At 46.1% G+C, this 19043-nt stretch overlaps 2 pseudogenes; both read right to left on the bottom strand.

Moving 5' to 3' along the window:
• Positions 1–340: 340 nt before the first annotated feature.
• On the bottom strand, positions 341–7522 carry LOC116887608 (annotated as a pseudogene).
• Positions 7523–7665: 143 nt separating this feature from the next.
• Positions 7666–19043, bottom strand: part of LOC116887607 — a 42632-nt pseudogene continuing 31254 nt past the window's right edge.

The following is a 19043-nucleotide window of genomic DNA, read 5'->3' as shown; positions in this document are numbered from 1 at the left end:
CAGTGTCTGTTGGACCAGGAAGGTTAGCTATGGAAGGGATGACAGTCAGTATAGGGACAGAGTGCTGGTGTCCCCAGGTCTTCCCCTTTTGTGCCCCGTAACAAAAGCAAAAACCACCAGTCATAGTTCCCCAAAGTGATTTCACTGTTCCGAAGTCAGATCTTGTCACTTGGTCCCACGTGGCAGCTGTCCCAAGATAAAGAACAAGAGTCAACACTGTCAGTATGAAAACATCTCAAAGGCCCACCTCTCATTCAAAGGTCTCAACCTGAGAGGCCCAGGAACCCAGTTCTCTCCTGTTTGCCTCAGCCCTAATACTATGTCCCCAGGAGTCACCTTTTCAAGTCTCCAGAGACAAGTCAGAGGTCTGGGAACTGTCCCCATCTGCAGGAGAAGAAATGCCAAGGCACACTCAGGAGACTGACATGTGGGGTGGAGGAAGAACCTTCAGCTCAGCTCCTACCCTGAGTGCCTAAGGGACGGTTTTCCCTCACATACTGACCTGCAGCAGGAGCATAGCCTCTGTTTCCACCTGTAAGAAAAAAAGCTGTGAGAGTCCATGGAAGTCCTGGTCCCAGGAAATTTCCAGAACAATCACAGCAGACCAGGGAAGGTTCAGGAGGCATGAGGGAGGAGTTGTGCAGGGAATGAACCATGGACAGCCTGTGATCTGTAGCTGTGCAGGGTCCTTCCCCTCTGACCTCTGAACTCTCCTCTGACCACAGAGATTCTTGTGTAGATCACCTCCACCATCAGGGTTATTCCTCTCTCCTTCATTTTCCATGTGCTTTACTGTCCGATGGGTGTCAGCAGACATATCCAGTTATGGCATGGTTGTGCTTATGGGAAATGTGTATGGTGCTTATGGTATATGTGTATTGTGCTTATGGTATATGTGTATTGCTTCTTCTTTACAATGGATCCTTGTGAAAGAACCAAGTAGCAGCCCTCACATACCTTTTTGCTTTTTCATCCACCTAACACCACCAATGATGAAACCTATGGTGACCACAGCACCAACAATGGCTATGATGCACATCATGGGCAGAGGAGGCTCTGGGACTGAAAGGGAAAGAAGGGAAAATGAGGGTCATGGCTCCAGCACCAGTGCTGTCCTTCTCCAGGGTTTAGAGACAGTTCTAGCATTCCCTGACCCCAGCTCTGCACCCACACCCTCCTTACCGAAAATCATGGTAGGGGCTCAGGCAGCCCCTCATACTCCACATGGCATGTGTAATTCTGCTCCTCCCCAGAAGGCACCTCCACAGATGCCCACTTCTGGAAGGTTCCATCCCCTGCAGGCCTGGTCTCCACAAGCTCCCTGTCCTGAGTCAGGTCCTCCCCATTCAACTGCCAGGTCAGGGTGATGTCAGCAGGGTAGAAGCCCAGGGCCCAGCACCTCAGGGTGACGTCACCTTCAGGTCTTGGGTGAAGGGTCACACATGCCTTTGGGGGATCTGAGGAGGAGAGTTGGAAAGTTCAGTCATTTTTCTTTCTTCTTTGCCTTGAGCAGTGCCCATGAGGCTGTTGTGGGAATGGACTGAATCAGGTGTGGTAGAAGTCAAAATCTCTCTTAGGTAGCTTAGACACAGTGTTCTGGATAATCTAATATTTGGAAATTCTAGATCTGGGTTAAGGAGGCCATGGTCAGAAACTTCAGGTGCTCACTAGGAAAAGTGACTTCATCCCAGATCGGGTTGGCCAGACACTCAGCCTCACTGGAGTCAACTCCAAAGACCTCACATGTGCGCTGAGAATGGGCCCTGAGCAAGACCATGGCTCCAAGGGCTGCAGATGCATGTTTAACTGACTCGGTTATTTCAGGATCTTCCCTCCTTCCCTCCTGGTACACTGAGCTGTCCTGAGAAAAGGGTGAGGCCTGACAGAATTGAGAGCCTTTCCTGATAGATGGGGAGGAGTCCCAGGAGACCTTTCCTCCTCCCATGTGCAAGAGATGGAGAGAATGGGAAACTGAGTCAGAAAAAACAAAACAAAACAGGAAAATGGATGAACTTAGCACAGATAATATTAACCAAGGTCACACAAGCCCAGGAACAAAACTACTTAGTCTTTCCTCCTGTGTGCGATATAGCCAACAGCATATGTATTTACGTAAGCAAGTGTACATGTGTGTAGAGTATTTCATGACCAAAAGTCAACAAGAAAGGTAAACACTGGGAGGTGAGAGAGACTGAGTGCAGGTCATCACCTTGAGTCATGGAACAGGATAAGGGGCCAATTGTTTTCTAGTTCTAACTCTGTCCTGGATATCTCTCTCTCTCTCTCTCTCTCTCTCTCTCTCTCTCTCTCTCTCTTCCTCCCTCCCTCCCTGCCTCCCTCCCTCCCCCTTCCTTCCTCCTTCCCTCCCTCCCTTTGCCTGTTGTTGCTGGGTTTATATTTGATAATGAATTTGTAAAATTCAAAGTGAATCTCCAGCGGTTCAGAATGTGTACTCTACTGGATAGACAATCACTGAGATGTACAGCTCCTGTTGTGGTTAAATTCAGTGTGTGATTTTTTTTTTTTTTGGTCACTTTTAGAAAAAGATAAATAACTAAAAGCTAGAAGAGACAGGGGCATGATCCCAGCTGATGGTTTCCTCTTCCTCAGGACTGAGCCCCGACCAGAGGGCAGAGGGAGGAGTTGCCAGAGTCCACTGCACCTGTGCGCAGCAGCGTCTCCTTTCGGTTCTCCATGGTATCTGTCCATCCATCCCAGGCAGATGCAGCCCTTGTAAAGCTTTGCAACATCAGTCTGCTCCCACTTTCATCCGGTGATCTGCGCTACTGTGCCCGTGGCCTTCCACGTTTTCAGGTCTTTGTTCAGGGCGATATAATCGCGGCCATCGTAGGCGATCTGCCTGTACCCACGGACAAGAGTCCAGTCCGACATCACCTCACAGCCATGAATCTCCTGAACTGTGTGAGAGTCTGCAAGAAGCTATGGTCAGCTCTATCAGCTCTTTGGGCCCTCGGAATCCCCTCAACTGAAAGTGAAAGTGGGTCTCCAGTTTTTGGTCCCAGGCGCATCTTCAGTTTTCCGGAGTTTCTCTGAGTTGGGACCCCGGAAATATCAGGCCCCTGTATCAAGAAGGGGTGTTGAATTGTGACCTGGGGTAGCTCACCACCCTCGCTCTGGTTGTAGTAGCCTAGTGAGTTCCTCAGGTTCACTGGGAACCACTGCTTGTTTCCCTTGGCGAGCATTGTGTTCCACATCAATACTCCGGTCCCTCCCGCTCCATCCGCCGCGCCCGCGGCTCCATCCTCGGATTCTCCGCGTCACTATCGAAACGCACGAACTCCATGTGGTCCACTTAGCCGACCTAGATGAACCGGGGCTCCCTGAGGCCGTTCACGTAGCCGACAGAGATGAAGCGGGGCTCCCTGAGGCCAGGGCAGGACAGGGCCGCAGCGAGTGTGAGCCTGGGGCTGGAGCGCGGTGAGACCCCGACATCCTCCCTGGACCCCGGGCCGGTGCATGGGCCGGGAGAGGAGAAGGGCACAGAGGTCCGGACGCCAGTGGAGAAGGAGCAGAGGGTCTGGAGGGACCTGGCTTCCCTGGTGCTGCTCCTGCACCTCCCTGCAGAGGCCTTTTCCCTCCGGACCCCACACTCTGGCCCACTAGGGGGGCTGCCAGCAGCAGGAGCAGCAGGCGAGACGCTATCGCCCCCCAATTTAGATTCGGGGCGCATCTGAGTTCTGCAAGGTGCCTAGACTTTACTACCAATTCCCACGGCCACGCTGCTTGGTTCCCCAAGATTGCTTCACTCACTAAGGGATGAGAACTGTCATCGTCATCAGTATCCGGGCAGAAGGACCCGATATAGGTTAGGAGCAGAAGTCAAACTGGGGAGATGGGAAATCGCCACCTCTGGCCTTCCCCACCCCTGACCTCACTGCCTGGAGACTAAGACTTTACACTTAAAATTGAAAGAAACTGTTAAGATAAAAAGGCTGAATAGGATAATTCCTCATCTTTGAACATTGTAGCTTCAGCACAGAGTTCTCTCACTTCCCCAGGGAGATTGTTGGAGAACTGCACTTCTCAGGAGTCTGCTGCACTGTAGCAAAGCAGTTAATACTTCCGACAGTGACACTGATATTTCCCACAGTAACACCAAGAGTCCTTGGTGACCCTAGCTCAGGAACTCTCTCAGATCCTGTTTTCTTCTTGCTGTGTGTTCTCAAGGCTTCACTAGAGCTGGGGTCACATGACATATGGCTTCCTCATATGGCAGCTGGAAAGGACTCAGGTTTCTGCTGCCTGTCCCCAGGATTCCTCTGTCTCTATTTACCTAAGTCTCTCTTGAGACTGCTCTTGACTTACCCAGAGCCAGCCATTAGATAGGGAGGGAGGGAGGAGGGAGAGGGAGGGAGGGAGGGAGGGAGGGAGGGGAGAGGGAGAGGGAGAGGGAGAGAGAGAGAGAGAGAGAGAGAGAGAGAGAGAGAGAGGAGGCTGGAACACCTAAGAGGATGGGATTAATCCCATACCTGGCAAGGGCAGAGCTGCAAATCTGTAAATACTCACTCTAAATACAATGTTACTTCAAGGGCTGGAGAGATGGCTCTGGGTTTAAGAGCACTGACTGCTCTTCCAGGGGTCCTGAGTTCAATTCCCAGCAACCACATGGTGGCTCACAACCATCTGTAATGGGTTCTGATGCCCTCTTCTGCTGTGCCTGAAGACAGTGACACTGTACTCATACATAAAATAGACCAATAAATATTTTTTTTAAAAAAAAACAATGTTACTTCAGCGTGGTGTGAGTCAGATGGATTTTTAGTGATCTTTTTATAAGGCTTTACTTTAAAAAAAAAAAGAACTTATAATTTGATACAACAAAAGAATATACAATTTTCTCAGCTTTTCACTAAAGGGTCTTTGCAGTAATTTTATAAAGGTCAACTTGTGTCTTCATGATTGTTCTCTTGCTGTGAAGAAACACCAGGACCACAGCAACAGCAACAACAACAACAACAACAAAATCATTTAACTGCCAGCTTGATCACAGTTTCAGAGGGTTTAGTCCATGGTCCTCAAGGAGAGCAGCATGCTATCATGTAAGCAGGCATGGTGTTGGAGCAATAGCTAGGAGTTCTACAACTGGTTCCTAGGGCAGCAGGAGAGCCTCTGAGCCTGGCTTGGGCTTTCAAACCTTCTTAGACCATCCTGAGTGACAGCAAGGAAGTTCACTAGACTGAGCTCCACCTGCCACAGCCCCAGTCACATGCAGATGCCACAGTGGACTCCTGTCCACATTATACTCAATACAGGAAGCATAGATTCTGGAAGGTTCTCCATCTGCCATTTATTTCCTCCACAATATTCTGAGTGTTCCCAAGCCCTTAACTTCCCCACCAGTGAACGGCTCAGGTCAAAGAGTGTACATTCAGATTCTTATTTTCTGTGTGGAAGTGAGGAGCTGCAGCCCAGGGCAACATGGAGCTAACAGGATGCAGATGTCTTCTACTGTCTAAGGTTGGCTATGCAAGGGAAGACAGGCAGTGCACAGACAGGGTCCTGGAGTGCAGGGGTGAACTGGGCTCTCCAGATTTCCCCATTGCGTGCACAGCCAAAAACATAAACCCCCAGACATTGATGTCCAAAGAGAATCCACTGTTTCTATGTCAGAACTTGTCACTGGATTCCACCAGGCAGCTGTCCCAAGATGAAAAACAGGAGTCAGCACAATCAGTAGGAAAACATCTCAAAAGCTCACCTTGCATCCAAATGTGTAAATCTGAGAGGCCCAGGGACCCAGTCCTCTCCTGTTTGCCTCAGCCCTAATCCAAGGTCCCTGGGTTTCCCCCTTTCAAGTCTCCAGAGACAATCAGGAACTGTCCCTGCCTGCAGTAGAAGAAGTAACAAGGCACACTCAGGGGACTGACAGGTGGGCTGGAGGAAGAACCGTTAGGACACTTCCAGAACTATGACTTCAGACCAGGGAAGTTTCAGAAGTCACCAGGAAGGGAGATATGCAGGGAATGAATCAAGGCCAGCCTGGAGATCTGTAGTGTTTAGCATGAGGCTTATCCTCTGACCCTTGACCATCAAGAATCATGTGCAGAGCCCCCCATCACCATTATGAATCTGTCTTTCACTGTAAGCTGAGTGTCTGCAAACAGACACAGAGATGGGCAAGACACAGATGGGTATGCATATTGCTTTACATAAAGAACCTTTCTTTAAAAAAAGAGAGATTTGGGGAGTCCCCCCGCGGTGGGCGGCAGCCGCAGCGTTGGCGGAAGGAGGCTGCGGTGGAGAGAAATGGCTGGTGGTCTCATCACCTCAGAACCTGAATGATGCAACTTCCTGGAGATCGACGTGAGCAATCCCCAGACAGTGGGGGTCGGCCGGGGCCGCTTCACCACCTAAGAGATCAGGGTCAAGACAAATCTTCCTATCTTCAAGCTGAAGGAATCTACTGTTAGAAGAAGATACAGTGACTTTGAGTGGCTTCGAAGTGAACTAGAGAGAGAGAGCAAGGTTGTCGTTCCCCCACTCCCGGGGAAAGCATTTTTGAGGCAGTTTCCTTTTAGAGGAGACGATGGAATATTTGATGATAATTTCATCGAGGAAAGGAAGCAAGGGCTGGAACAGTTCATAAACAAGATGAAATCATAGATAAAAGCTATACTCCATCTAAAATAAGACATGCCTGAGTTTGGCAAGAAGAGGCAAACCCCGAGACCATGAATGATTCGTCCGCACCAATGAAGACGTTGTAACTAACTTAGCATGCTGCAGACACTGCTGTAACGAACACGCACACCCTGGATGTACTAACATTCACGCTCCCTTTCATTCTGTCTTGTTTGGCAAGACGTTCATTTGCTTTAGTGGAAACGCCCGTGCTTCTTCCAGCCTTTCTAAGTAGCTCTTCCCGCTGTGTCCCTCCGCGTGCACTGTAGCCTCAGCCCTGTAGACCTGCAGTGTTCTGACTAAAGCTGCCGACTTGCTCGAATTTGCAGTTTCTGGGTCGTGTGCTTCTTGAATCTGATTGACTAGGATATTTCTCCCCACCCCTGATGTGTGATGTCACCACTTGGTCCTAATTTATGTGCAGGAGCACGACACCATTTGTCTCCAGTGCTACACATACGAGGTGTACTTTGTGTGCAGAATGTGTCTTCCTTCTGGCCTGTAATCCCCTTCACATGAGAGATTAATGAGGGAAATCTTTATATTCTGTATAAAACAAAATCAAATTTATATACTAAAATCATTTGTCTAAAATTTAAGTTGTTTTCAAATAAAAGTTGAAATGCAAAAAAAAAAAGAGATTTATTTATTATATATAAGCGCACTGTAGCTGTCTCAGACACATCGGAAGAGGGCAGCAGATCCCATTACAGACAGTTTTGAGCTGCCATGTGGTTGCTGGGATTTGAACTCAGGACCTCTGGAAGAACAGTCAGCGCTCTTGACCACTGAACCATTTCTCCAGCCCATAAGGAACCACTCTTAAAGGAGAAAAAAAAGACACAGACTCTTCCATACCTTTGTTATTCTTCATCCACATCACAACACCCCTGATCATAAAATCTCAGCTGACCATAGCTCCAAGGACAGCACCAACAATGGACCTGAAGGCTCTGAGAAGAGAAGGGTAATGACATGAAGGGAAAGTGAGAAACACGATTCCAGCTCTGAGCCCTGCCCAGCTCATGGTCTGCAGAAGGCTCCAGCGTTCCCTGACACCAACTCTGCACCCACACCCTCCTTACCCCATCTCAGGGTGAGGGACTCACACAGCCCCTTATGCTCCACACGGCATGTGTAATTCTGCTCCTTCCCAGAAGGCACTACCACAGATGCCCACTTCTGGAAGGTTCCATCCCCTGCAGGCCTGGTCTCCACAAGCTCCATGTCCTGGGTCAGGTCCTCCTGATTCCACTGCCAGGTCAGACTGATATCAGCAGGGTAGAAGCCCAGGGCCCAGCACCTCAGTGTGACATCACCTTCAGGACAGGGGTGAAGGGTCACATGTGCCTTTGGGGGATCTGAGAAGAAGAACTGGAAATTTGGGCATCTTGTGTTCTTCTTGGGAGCCACAGATGTGCCTGTGACACCACCTGGGAAGGAAAGGACAGGAGAAAAGGTCAATTTTCCCCAATAAGTTAGATATGGAGTTCTGGAAATTCTAGACCTTGGGCCCAGGATCAGCTATGTGTCTCAAGAACAAAAAAAGGGACCCCTGCTTTTGTCTGTGTGGGGCTCAGAGATCCAGCATCACTGATGTCGGACTTCACAGAGGTTGGGTGTGGGCAGAGAACAAGGCCTGAGAGAAGCCATAGCTCAAAGGGGCTGCAGATTCAAGGGAGCAGCTTCCTGTTCTTTCAGGAACCCTGTCTTCATCCTGAGGAGACTCTGAACTGTCCAGAGACAAAGGTGCTCCCTTGGGAGAGCCAGGCTCTGATACAGTCAGGAAACACAGGAGTGCTCTCCCCCTCCTATATTGAAGAGAGAGAGCAAAAGGCTGGAAGCTGCTGTCAAATGAAGAGACACCAAGCATTTCTGGTAAGATCAGGAATAAGAAGGGAGTGTCCACTCTCCCTCTCTTCCTTGATATGGTGCTCAACGCCTTAGTTATTTCAATTAGACAAGAGGGAGGCATGAAAGGGAAAGGAAGCAGTCAAATGATCTCTGATTTCAGAAGATAGGATTCCTAAAGATCGTGTGGAGTCCTCTAGGAAACATTCAGGCCTAATAAACACTTATTATAGCTGGATACAAAATTAGGTTTATAGGGACCTATGTATTCCTATGTATAGGAAATGAGAGAACTCCACAATGAAAACTTCAAGATACTGAAAAAGGAAATCGGAGAAGACGATGTTAGACGCTGGACAGAAAATCCATGCTCTTGACTGCCAGAGTTAATACCGTGAAAGGGGCCATACGAATAAAATTAACCTCCAGATTCCATGCACTACTATCAAAATTCTGATTTATTTGATAGGTTTAGAAAAAAAAATACGAACGAGTATGAACAACCAAACAATCTTAAGGAGTAAGAACTGGAGGTTTTTCCATTCCAGCCTCAAATTACACCACAGAGCTGTAGTGGCAGGGACAGCCTGGAACTGGGAGAGAATAGACAGGAAATCACAGGCATAGGTAGACGTCCAGGCCATGACATGTCAAGATATGCATCCTCAGTATTCCACAAAGAGTGCAAGATACACACTGGGGGTGGGGGCGGGGAGGATAGCGCATACTACAAATGATTCTGTGACACAGTATTCCTATATGGGAAGATGAATTAAAATACTTAGGTTTCACCTTGTACCAAAATTACCCCAGCTGAAAGTTTCTTCTTCCTCCGGACTGAGCCCCAGCCGAGGGCAGAGGGAGGAGAAGCCTGAGGCCGGTCCCCCGCCCACCACCTGAGCACAGCAGCTTCTCCTTCCCGTGCTCCCGGTATCTGCGGAGCCACTCCACGCACGTGCCCTCCAGGTAGGCCCTGTATTTCTTTCTGTGCTGCAGTGTCCGCGGTCGTCCACGTTTTCTGGTCTTCGTTTTTGTCGATGTAATCACTGCTTTTGTATGTGTACTGCCGCGGAGGAGGCTCCGGTCCGACTCCACAGCAGAAGCTGGAATGTGTGTGAGAGCCTGCTGGACACCTCCTTTCACTGAAACTGAATGTTGGTCCCAGGTCTTGGGTCCCAGGGTGTTCCCACAACTTCTGGGAGTTCCTAGGATTTGGGACCCAGGACATCTCTGGCCCCTCAGGTCACCCAATGCCCTCGCTCATCTCTTAGTATCTGGTTACCCTCCCTCCAAGTTTTGGTATCAAGCAGGGTCCACAGGTTCACTTGCAAATCTGCTTGTTGCCCTTGGCAACCTGTGCTGCAGCTCCCAATGCTCAGGTCCCTCCTGCTTCACCCAAGTCGTATGCCTCATATCTTTGAAATAAACCCCCACACCTATAGACACTTGATTTTTGACAAAGAAGGCAAAACTGTACAATGGAAAAAAAGAAAGCATCTTCAACAAATGGTGCTGTCTAATTGGATGTCTACATGTAGAAGAATAAAAATATGTCCATATTTACCACTCTGCACAAAACTCAAGTCCAAGTGGATCAAGGACCTCAACATAAAATTGGATACACTAAATCTAAGAAAAGAGAAAGTTGGAAATAGCCTTAAACACCCTGGTACAATAGAAAATTTCCTGAACAGAACACCAATGGCTCAGGTCCTAAGATCGACAACTGATAATTGGGACTTCATGAAATTGAAAAGCCTCTGTAAGGCAAAGGACACTGTCAGCAGGACAAAGTGGCAACCCACAGACTGGGAAAAGAGCTTCACTAACCTTACATCTGACAGAGTGTTAGTATCCAAAATATATAAAGAACTCAAGAAGTTAAACTTCAGGACATCAAATAACCCAATTTAAAAGTGGGGCACAGATCTGAATGGATAACTCTCAACAGAGGAATCTTGAAGGGCCGAGAAGCACTTAAAGAAATGTTTAATATCAGTTACCAGGGAAAAGCAAACCAAAACGACCCTGAGATTCCACCTTGCACCCATCAGAATGGCTAAGATCAACAACTCAAGGGACAGCATGTGCTGGAGAGGATGTGGAGAAAGGGAAACACTCCTCCATTGCTGGTGGGAGTGCAAACTTGTACAACCACTCTAGAAATCCATCTTTTGGTTTCTCAAAAAGTCAGAAATAGTTCAAGCAAGAAGACCCTGGCCATATACCCAAAAGATGCTCCACCATACCACAAGGACACCTGCTCCACTGTATCCATAATAGCCAGAAATTGGAAAGAACACAGATGTCACTCAACTGAAGAATGGATACAGAAAAGGTGGCTCATTTACACAATGGAATACTATTCAGTTATTAAAAACAAGGACATCATGAATTTTGCAGGCATATGGATGGAACTAGAAAATATCATGCAGACCCCAAAGGACATGGATGGTATATGCTCACCGATAAGTGGATATTAGTCATAAAGTACAGAATACCACAGACCCAAAGAAGTTAAACAAGAAAGAAGATTCGAGCAAGGATGCTTGAAGGAGAAACAAAATAGGGGACAGAGGGAGGGAGGGAAGTGGAGGGGATCAGGTGGTGGGGGAGACAGGAGAGAGGCCCAGATAGTCAGGAGAATGGATAGAAATCTACAGTTGTTAGGGGTGAAGGGATGGGGGAGGGGAGAATCTCTAGGAACTCACAGGAACTTGGGATAGAGGAGGCTCCCAGGAGTCAATGTGGGTGACTTTAGCCAAGATGCCTAACACTGGGATCATGGAACCTGAAGAGGGTACCTCTTGCAGCCAGACAGGATCCCCCAGTGGACAGATAAGGACACTAAGCCACCCACAGAAATTTCTGTCCAGAATTTATCCTGTCTAAAAGAAGTGCAGGGATGGAGCAGAGAGCAAAGGAAAAGCCAGCTGGTAACCTGCTCAACAGAAACCCATCCCATGGGCAAGCATGGATCCCTGACCTTATTAATGATACTCTGCTATGCTGTCAGTCAGACAGGAACCCAGATAACTGTCCTCTGAGAGGCTCTGCCCAGCAGCAGATTGAAACGGACATAGATACCCACAGCCAGACATTAGACGGAGGTCGGGGACACTTATGGAAGAGTTGGGTGAAGGACTGAAAGCCCTGAAGTGGATAAGAACCCCACAGGTAGACGATCAGAGTCAACAAACCTGGACTCTCCTGGGCTCTTAGAGTCTGAGCCTCCAACCAAAGAACATATGTGGGCTGGAAAGAGGCTCCCTGCACATATGTAGCTGACAGGCAGCTCAGATTTTTATTTAAGCATTTCCCTTATGTTTTAATTTAAATTGGATATTGCATACATTTCAAATATTAACCCCTTTCCCAACTTCCTCTCTGCAAATCTCCATTCCATCCCTCCTTACCCTGCTTCTATGCTCCCCCACACACCCACCCATCTACCTACCCACCCACCCACTCTAGCCTCACTGCCTTAGCATTCCTCTACATTGAGACATCAAACCTTCACAGGACCAAGGGCCTCCCCATTGATGCCAGATAAGGCTCCTTCAGCTCCTTCAGTCCTTCCCCTAACTCCTCCATTGGGGTCCCTGTGATCAGTCCGATGGTTGGCTTCGATCATCGGCATCTGTATTGGTCAGAATAGCAGTATCAGGCTCCTGTCAGCAAGCCTTTCTTGACATCAGCATTAGTGTCTAGGTTTAGTGTTTGCATGTGGGATGGATCCCCAGGTGGAGAAGTTTCTGGATGGCCTTTCCTTCAGTCCCTGCTCCACTCTTTGTCCCTGTATTTCCTTTTGACAGAAGCAATTCTGGGCTAAATGTTTGGAGATGGGTGAGTGGCCCCATCCCTCAAACCTGGGGCCATGCCTAATCTCTGGATATGGTTTCAACAGGTTTTTTTTTTTTCTTCTCTTCCAGGGGTAATATCATCCCCGTGGTATCCTGGGAGGCTCTTTCTTTCCTGGCATCTGGAACTTTCTGATTGCTATCCCCAGCTCCCCACCCCCCATTGCTATACACTTCTGTTCAAGTTCCTGACCCCCTTACATCTATGCCATCTCCTCTCATACCTGATTCTGCCTCTCTTTTTTCCCTCCCCTCCTCTCTTCCTCCCAAGTCCCTCCTACCCATTACTTCCCTTGATTATTTTGTTCCCGCTTCTAAGTAGGACTGAAGCATTCACTCTTTGGTCTTCCTTCCTCTTCAGCTTCATGTGGTCTGTGAGTTATATCATGAGTATTCCAAGCTCTTTGCCTAATATCCACGTATCAGTGAGTACGTACCATGTGTGTTTTTCTGCGACTGATTTTTCTCACTCAGGATAATATTTTCTAGATCCATCCATTTGCCTGCGAAGTTCATGAAGTCATTGTTTTTAATGGCTGAGTAATATTCCATTGTATAAATGTACTCTATTTTCTGTATCCATTCCTCTGGTGAGGGACATCTGGGTTGTTTCCAGTTTCAGGTAATTATAAATAGGACTGCTATGAACATAGTGGAGCATGTGTCCTTATTACATGTTGGAGCATCTTTTGGGTCTATGCCCAGGAGTGATATAGCTGGGACCTCAGGTAGTACAATGTCCAATTTTCTGAGGAACTGCTAGACTAATTTTGAGTGGTCGTACCAGCTTGTAATCCCACCAGCAATAGAGGAGTGTTCCTCTTTCTCCACATCCTCACAAGCATCTGCTGTCACCTGAGTTTTTGATCTTAGCCATTCTGACTGGTGTGAGGTGGAATCTCAGGGTTGTTTTGATTTGCATTTCCCTTATGACTAAAGATGTTGAACATTTCTTTGGGTGCTTTTCAGCCATTGGTCTAACTTTGCCTCCATGTCCCCTCCTATGGATATTTCGGTCCCCCATTTAAGAAGGGGTGGGAGCATCCTCATTTTGGTCATCCTTCTTCTTGAGCTTCCTGCGGTCTGTGGATTGCACCTTGGGTAATTCGAGCTTTTCCTCTTATCACTGAGTGCATACCAAATGTATTTTTCTGTGATTGAGTTACCTCACTCAGGATGATATTCTCTAGTTCATTCCATTTGCCTATGAATTTCACGAAGTCATTGTTTTTGATAGCTGAGTAGTACTCCACTGTGTAGATGTACCACATTTTTTTAATCCATTCCTCTGTTGAAGGGCATCTGGGTTCTTTCCAGCTTCTGGCTATTATAAATAAGGCTTTTGTTGTATGTTGAAGCATATTTTGGATATATGCCCAGGAGTGGTATAGCTGGATCCTCCGGTAGTGCAATGTCCAATTTTCTGAGGAACCTCCAGACTGATTTCCAGAGACGTTGTACCAGTTTGCAGTCCCACCAACAATGGAGGAGTGTTCCTCTTTCTCCACATCCTCTCCAGCATCTCCTGTCACCTGAGTTTTTGATCTTAGTCATTCTGACTGGTGTGAGGTGGAATCTCAGGGTTGTTTTGATTTGCATTTCCCTGATGACTAAGGATGTTGAACATTTCTTTGGGTGCTTTTCGACCATTGAATATTCCTCAGCTAAGAATTCTTTGTTTAACGTGTACCCCATTTTTAATAGGGTTATTTGGCTCTCCAGAGTCTGACTTCTTGAATTCTTTGTAATTTTGGATATTAGCTCTCTATCAGATGTTGGATTGGTGAAGATCCTTTCTCAATCTGTTGGTTGCCATTTTGTCCTAATGACAATGACCTTTGCCTTACAGAAGCTTTGCAGTTTTATGAGGTCCCATTTCTTTAGGAGTTATGGGGTTGTTTAGATGGTTTATCAGTTCCCAATTTAACTTTGGTACCTGGTATTTGTCTAGAAAATTCCTCCAGATTTTCATGTTTTGTTGAGTATAAGCTTTTGCAGTAGGATCTGATTATTTTTTTTTATTTCCTCAGATTCTGTTGTCTCCCTTTTCATTTCTGATTTTGTTAATTTGTACACACTCTCAGTGCCCTCTGGTTAGTTTGGCTAAGGGTTTATCTAGCTTGTTGATTTTCTCAAAGAACCAGCTCTTGGTTTTGTTGATTCTTTGTATAGTCCTTTTTGTTTCTACTTGGTAGATTTCAGCCCTGAGTTTGATTGTTTCCTGCCTTCTACTCCTCTTGAATGTATTTGCTTCTTTTTGTTCTAGAGCTCTTAAGTGTGCTGTCAAGCTGCTGACCTATGCCCTCTCCTGTTTCTTTCTGCAGGCACTCAGAGCTATGAGTTCTCCTCTTAGCACAGCTTCCATTGTGTCCCATAAGTTTGGGTATGTTGAACCTTCATTTTCATTAAATTCTAAGAAGTCTTTAATTTCTTTCTTCATTTCTTCCTTGACCAGGTTATCATTGAGTAGAGGGTTGTTCACGTTCCATGTTTATGTGGATGTTTTTTCCTTATTGTTGTTGTTGAAGACCAGCCTTAGTCCATGGTGATCTGATAGGATGCATGGGATTATTTCTATTTTCCTGTATCTGTTGAGGCCTGTTTTGTGACTGATTATATATGGTCAGTTTTGGAGAAGGTACCATGAGGTCCTGAGAAGAAGGTATATCCTTTTGTGTTAGGATGGAATGTTGTATAAATATCTGTCAAATCCATGTGGTTCATAACTTCTGTTAGTTTCTCTATGTCTCTGTTTATTTTCTGTTTCCATGACCTGTCCATTGATGAGAGTGGGGTGTTGACATCTCCTACTATTATCGTGTGAGGTGCAATGTGTGCTTTGAGCTTTAGTAAGGTTTCTCTTATGTATGTAGGTGCCCTTGCATTTGGAGCATAGATATTTAGGATTGAAAGTTCATCTTGGTGGATTTTTCCTTTGATGGATATGAAGTGTCCTTCCTTACCTTTTTTTTTTTTTTTTTTTTGGGTTCTTTTTTTTTTTTTGGGGACCGAACTCAGGGCCTTCTTGCCCCTAGGCAAGCGCTCTACCACTGAGCTAAATCCCCAACCCTTCCTTATCTTTTTTGATAACTTTTGGTTGAAAGGCAATTTTATTCGATATTAGAATGGCTACTCCAGCTTGCTTCTTCGGATCATTTGCTTGGAAAGTTTTTTCCAGCCTTTCACTCTGAGGTAGTGTCTGTCTTTGTATCTGAGGTGTGTTTCCTGTATGCAGCAAAATGCTGGGTTCTCTTTATGTATCCAGTCTGTTAGTCTATGTCTTTTTATTGGGAAATATTAAGGAATAGTGATTGCTGCTTCCTGTTATTTTCATATTTAGAGGAGGGATTATGTTTGTGTGTCTCTCTTCTTTTGGTTTTGTTGCAAGGAGATTACTTTCTTGTTTTTTCTAGGGTGTAGTTTCCCTCCTTGTGTTGGGCTTTTCCATCTATTATCCTTTTTAGGACTGGATGTATAGAACGATATTGGTAAATTTGGTTTTGTCATGGAATATCTTGGCTTCTCCATCTATGTTAATTGAGAGTTTTGCTGGATATAGTAGCCTGGGCTGGCATTTGTGTTCTCTTAGGGTCTGTAGGATATCTGTCCAGGATCTTCTGGCTTTCGTAATCTCTGGTGAGAGGTCTGGTGTAATTCTGATAGGTCTGCCTTTATATGTTACTTGACGTTTTTCCCTTACTGCTCTTAATAGTCTTTCTTTGTTTTGTGCATTTGGTGTTTTGACTATTATGTTATGCGAGGAATTTCTTTTCTGGTCCAAACTGCAGTTCTGCAGGCTTCTTGTATGTTTATGGGCATCTCTTTTTTTAGGTTAGAGAAATTTTCTTCTATAATTTTATTGAATATATTTACTGGCCTTTTAAGTTGGAAGTCTTCACTCTATTCTATACCTATTTTCCTTAGGTTAGATCTTCTCATTGTGTCCTGGATTTCCTGTATGTTTTGGGCTAGGAGTCTTTCCATTTTACATGATCTCTGATTGTTGTGTCTATGTTTTCTATGGTATCTTTTGCTCCTAAGATTATCACTTCTATTTCTTGTATTGGTGATGCTCGCATCTATGACTCCTGATCTCTTCCCATGTTTTCTGTCTTCAAGGTTGTCTCCCTTTGTGCTTTCTTTATTGTTTCTATTTCCATTTTTAACTCCTGGGTGGTTTTATTCAATTTCTTCTCCTGTTTGGTTGTGTTTTCTTGTAACTCTTTAAGGGACTTTTGTGTTTCCTCTTTAAGAGCTTCTATTTGTTTACTTGTGTTGTCCTGCACAACCTTAAGAGTCCTGCCCATGACCGTCATAGTTCCCTGTGCACAGGGGCACAGATGGCACAAGGCGTTTTCCTCTTGGATTGGTAATGTGGGCAGAGAGTAGTCTCCTCTGGTTTCACAGGAGTGCCTGCACCTCTGAGGGTCCAGCTCCCCACCCTCCCCACCCCCAACCCCTCTGGGATTGGAGTGCAGGGAGCTGTTTGAGCATTTCAGTTCAGTTCTTGATGCACACCAGAACCACAGGTACTGGCAGCTTACTGCTCCTATATACCTGTGTCCACAGGCACTATGCAGTTTCCTCTTGGGCCAGGGATGTGGGCAAAGGTAGGCAGAAGTGGCAGTCTGTCCTGTGGTCTCAGGATTGTCCCCACTTCTGGGTGTTAGGGTTAGCTCTCTTTCCCACGGGATTTGGAAACAGGTAGCTGTGGGATGGGACAGTCAGTGGTCTTAATCACTGAGCCATCATTCCAGGATGTCTAGTCTTAATGAGAACATATGTAAACATTCCTGGTTTTAAGCTTCTTCTTCAATGCATGATTTGAATTTAGGTTTGACCTTTTAGAGATCTTTTGTAATAAAAAAAGATGCTTGGAAAAATCATAGAATCTATTCCCCTAGAAAATACAAAACTCTAGGAACAATTACATTGCAAGGAATTATTACCTCAGAGCAGGAGGAGAGAGCAAGATTAGGAGGAAGAAGGAGAAGGAAAGCAGAGTAGAATAATTTAGAAATTAAAAGGGAATTTTGAATTTAAGGGTTTTTTGTTTGTTTGTTTGTTTGTTTTGGAGAATTTCTGGAGACAGGATTTTTGGAGAGGTTTTAGAGAAGAAGAATGTAGAAATAAAGATGAAAATAACTTTTCAAAGTGTCTCTTTTTCTTCCTCCCACTTTCACTCAGAGTCTGAGTTGCTAAATTACTGCAGAGATAAGAACAAGGATACTTTACTTAGCAGAAAGGGCTAGCTGCTTTACAATGAAACAGGGACCCAGGAAGAAACCCTTGTGGAGGGCTAGTGTTTAAGCAGGGAATCAAATCCTGCAAAAGCTGGAGGTTAGGGCAGTGGGGGAGGGTGGTGGTGGTGCCTCAGCTCCTCCAAGTGATGCATGGTTTTTCCTGTTGACACAAACCCAGTGTCTGCTCTGTGTTAACACACCCCAGGTGAGTGCAGGCCCTTAATAACATATCAGAAAGAGGTTCTGTTGATTCTCATTGAGGAGTAGGGATAGGGATAGTTCTCTCTTCAACCTTCTTTCTGTCCTGGTTCTAGATAGGTGGAAGGTGAGCCTAATCGGTGCTGAGAAGTCAGATCCACTCACCAGAGAAACCACTGTCCTGCTGCCACTGCACTATGTGGGCACCCATGCAAAACTTTTAATGAATTTGCAAAAATAAAAGTAACCCCACAGTTTTAGCATCAAGATATTGAATGTAGAGTTTAAAGCTCCCCTAATATTGACACAGTCTAAAAAAGTCTTGACTGGTTTATTTTCTTTGCCAGTCAGACTAACAAGTCAGCAAAAAAAAAACTCAAGAGTAACTGCCAGCAGCAGAGAGAACTCCAACATCGCATAGAATTTGCAGTTGAAGAAAGCCGTTTATTGTGGTTTATGAACCAAATGTTGGAGAAACAGGAGAAAGTCTCTCTGGGCCTACAGATGTTTCTGTACTCAGTACCAAGTCCTCCTCACCAATAGTCAATCAACAGTCAAGGGAACTGAAGGGCAGGGAGGGTATGGCTAACAGGGCAGACTGTTTCAGGTTGGCCTGGGGTGGAGGGACTGTGGGCCCATTCCTGGGGATAGTATCTTACCACAAGCCATCCTTCTGAGGACCCCTTTGTCCTTTTCACTCAGCTACAGCCAGACTCCTTTCTGTGCCCACACTACTCATGACTGTGAGTATAGTGGATGGGGTGAGGTGGGTTGGTAGGTGAGGGATGATGGGGATGTGGTCACACCACTCTTTATCCCATAAGTGTCATAAAAGGACATTTGGAGCAAAACCTGATGGGGTTTTTATTCTCATTTGCTTTGTTGTTTTTGTTGTTGTTTGTGTGTTGTGTGTGAAATTACTTTGTGGAGGGGGAGTGAGGGTGTGTGCATGCATTCCACCAAGCGCTTGTGACAGCCTCAGAAGACATTTCAAGAGACTGGCTTCTTCCTTCCTGTGGATCCCTGGGATCAAACACAGGTCCTCAGGTGTGGCAGCAATGCCTCTCTTTATGGCCCTCTGTATTGTTTTTATACTTTTATGTGTGTGGCTCCCCTTCAGAGATCACCAGTCAGGGGGTGAGGAACACTGTAAACCTTTCTAGGTGACAACACTTAATATGCAGAAGGAGAAGTTCCTGTACCTCAGAAGAGCGTCCATCCATGGGGCCACAAGAGAACCTAACNGGNG

This window comes from Rattus rattus, chromosome 18, assembly GCF_011064425.1.
Source record: "Rattus rattus isolate New Zealand chromosome 18, Rrattus_CSIRO_v1, whole genome shotgun sequence".
Lineage (NCBI taxonomy): Eukaryota > Metazoa > Chordata > Mammalia > Rodentia > Muridae > Rattus > Rattus rattus.
Note: the sequence above shows the minus strand (reverse complement) of the source record. Positions and strands in the feature narration are given on the sequence as shown.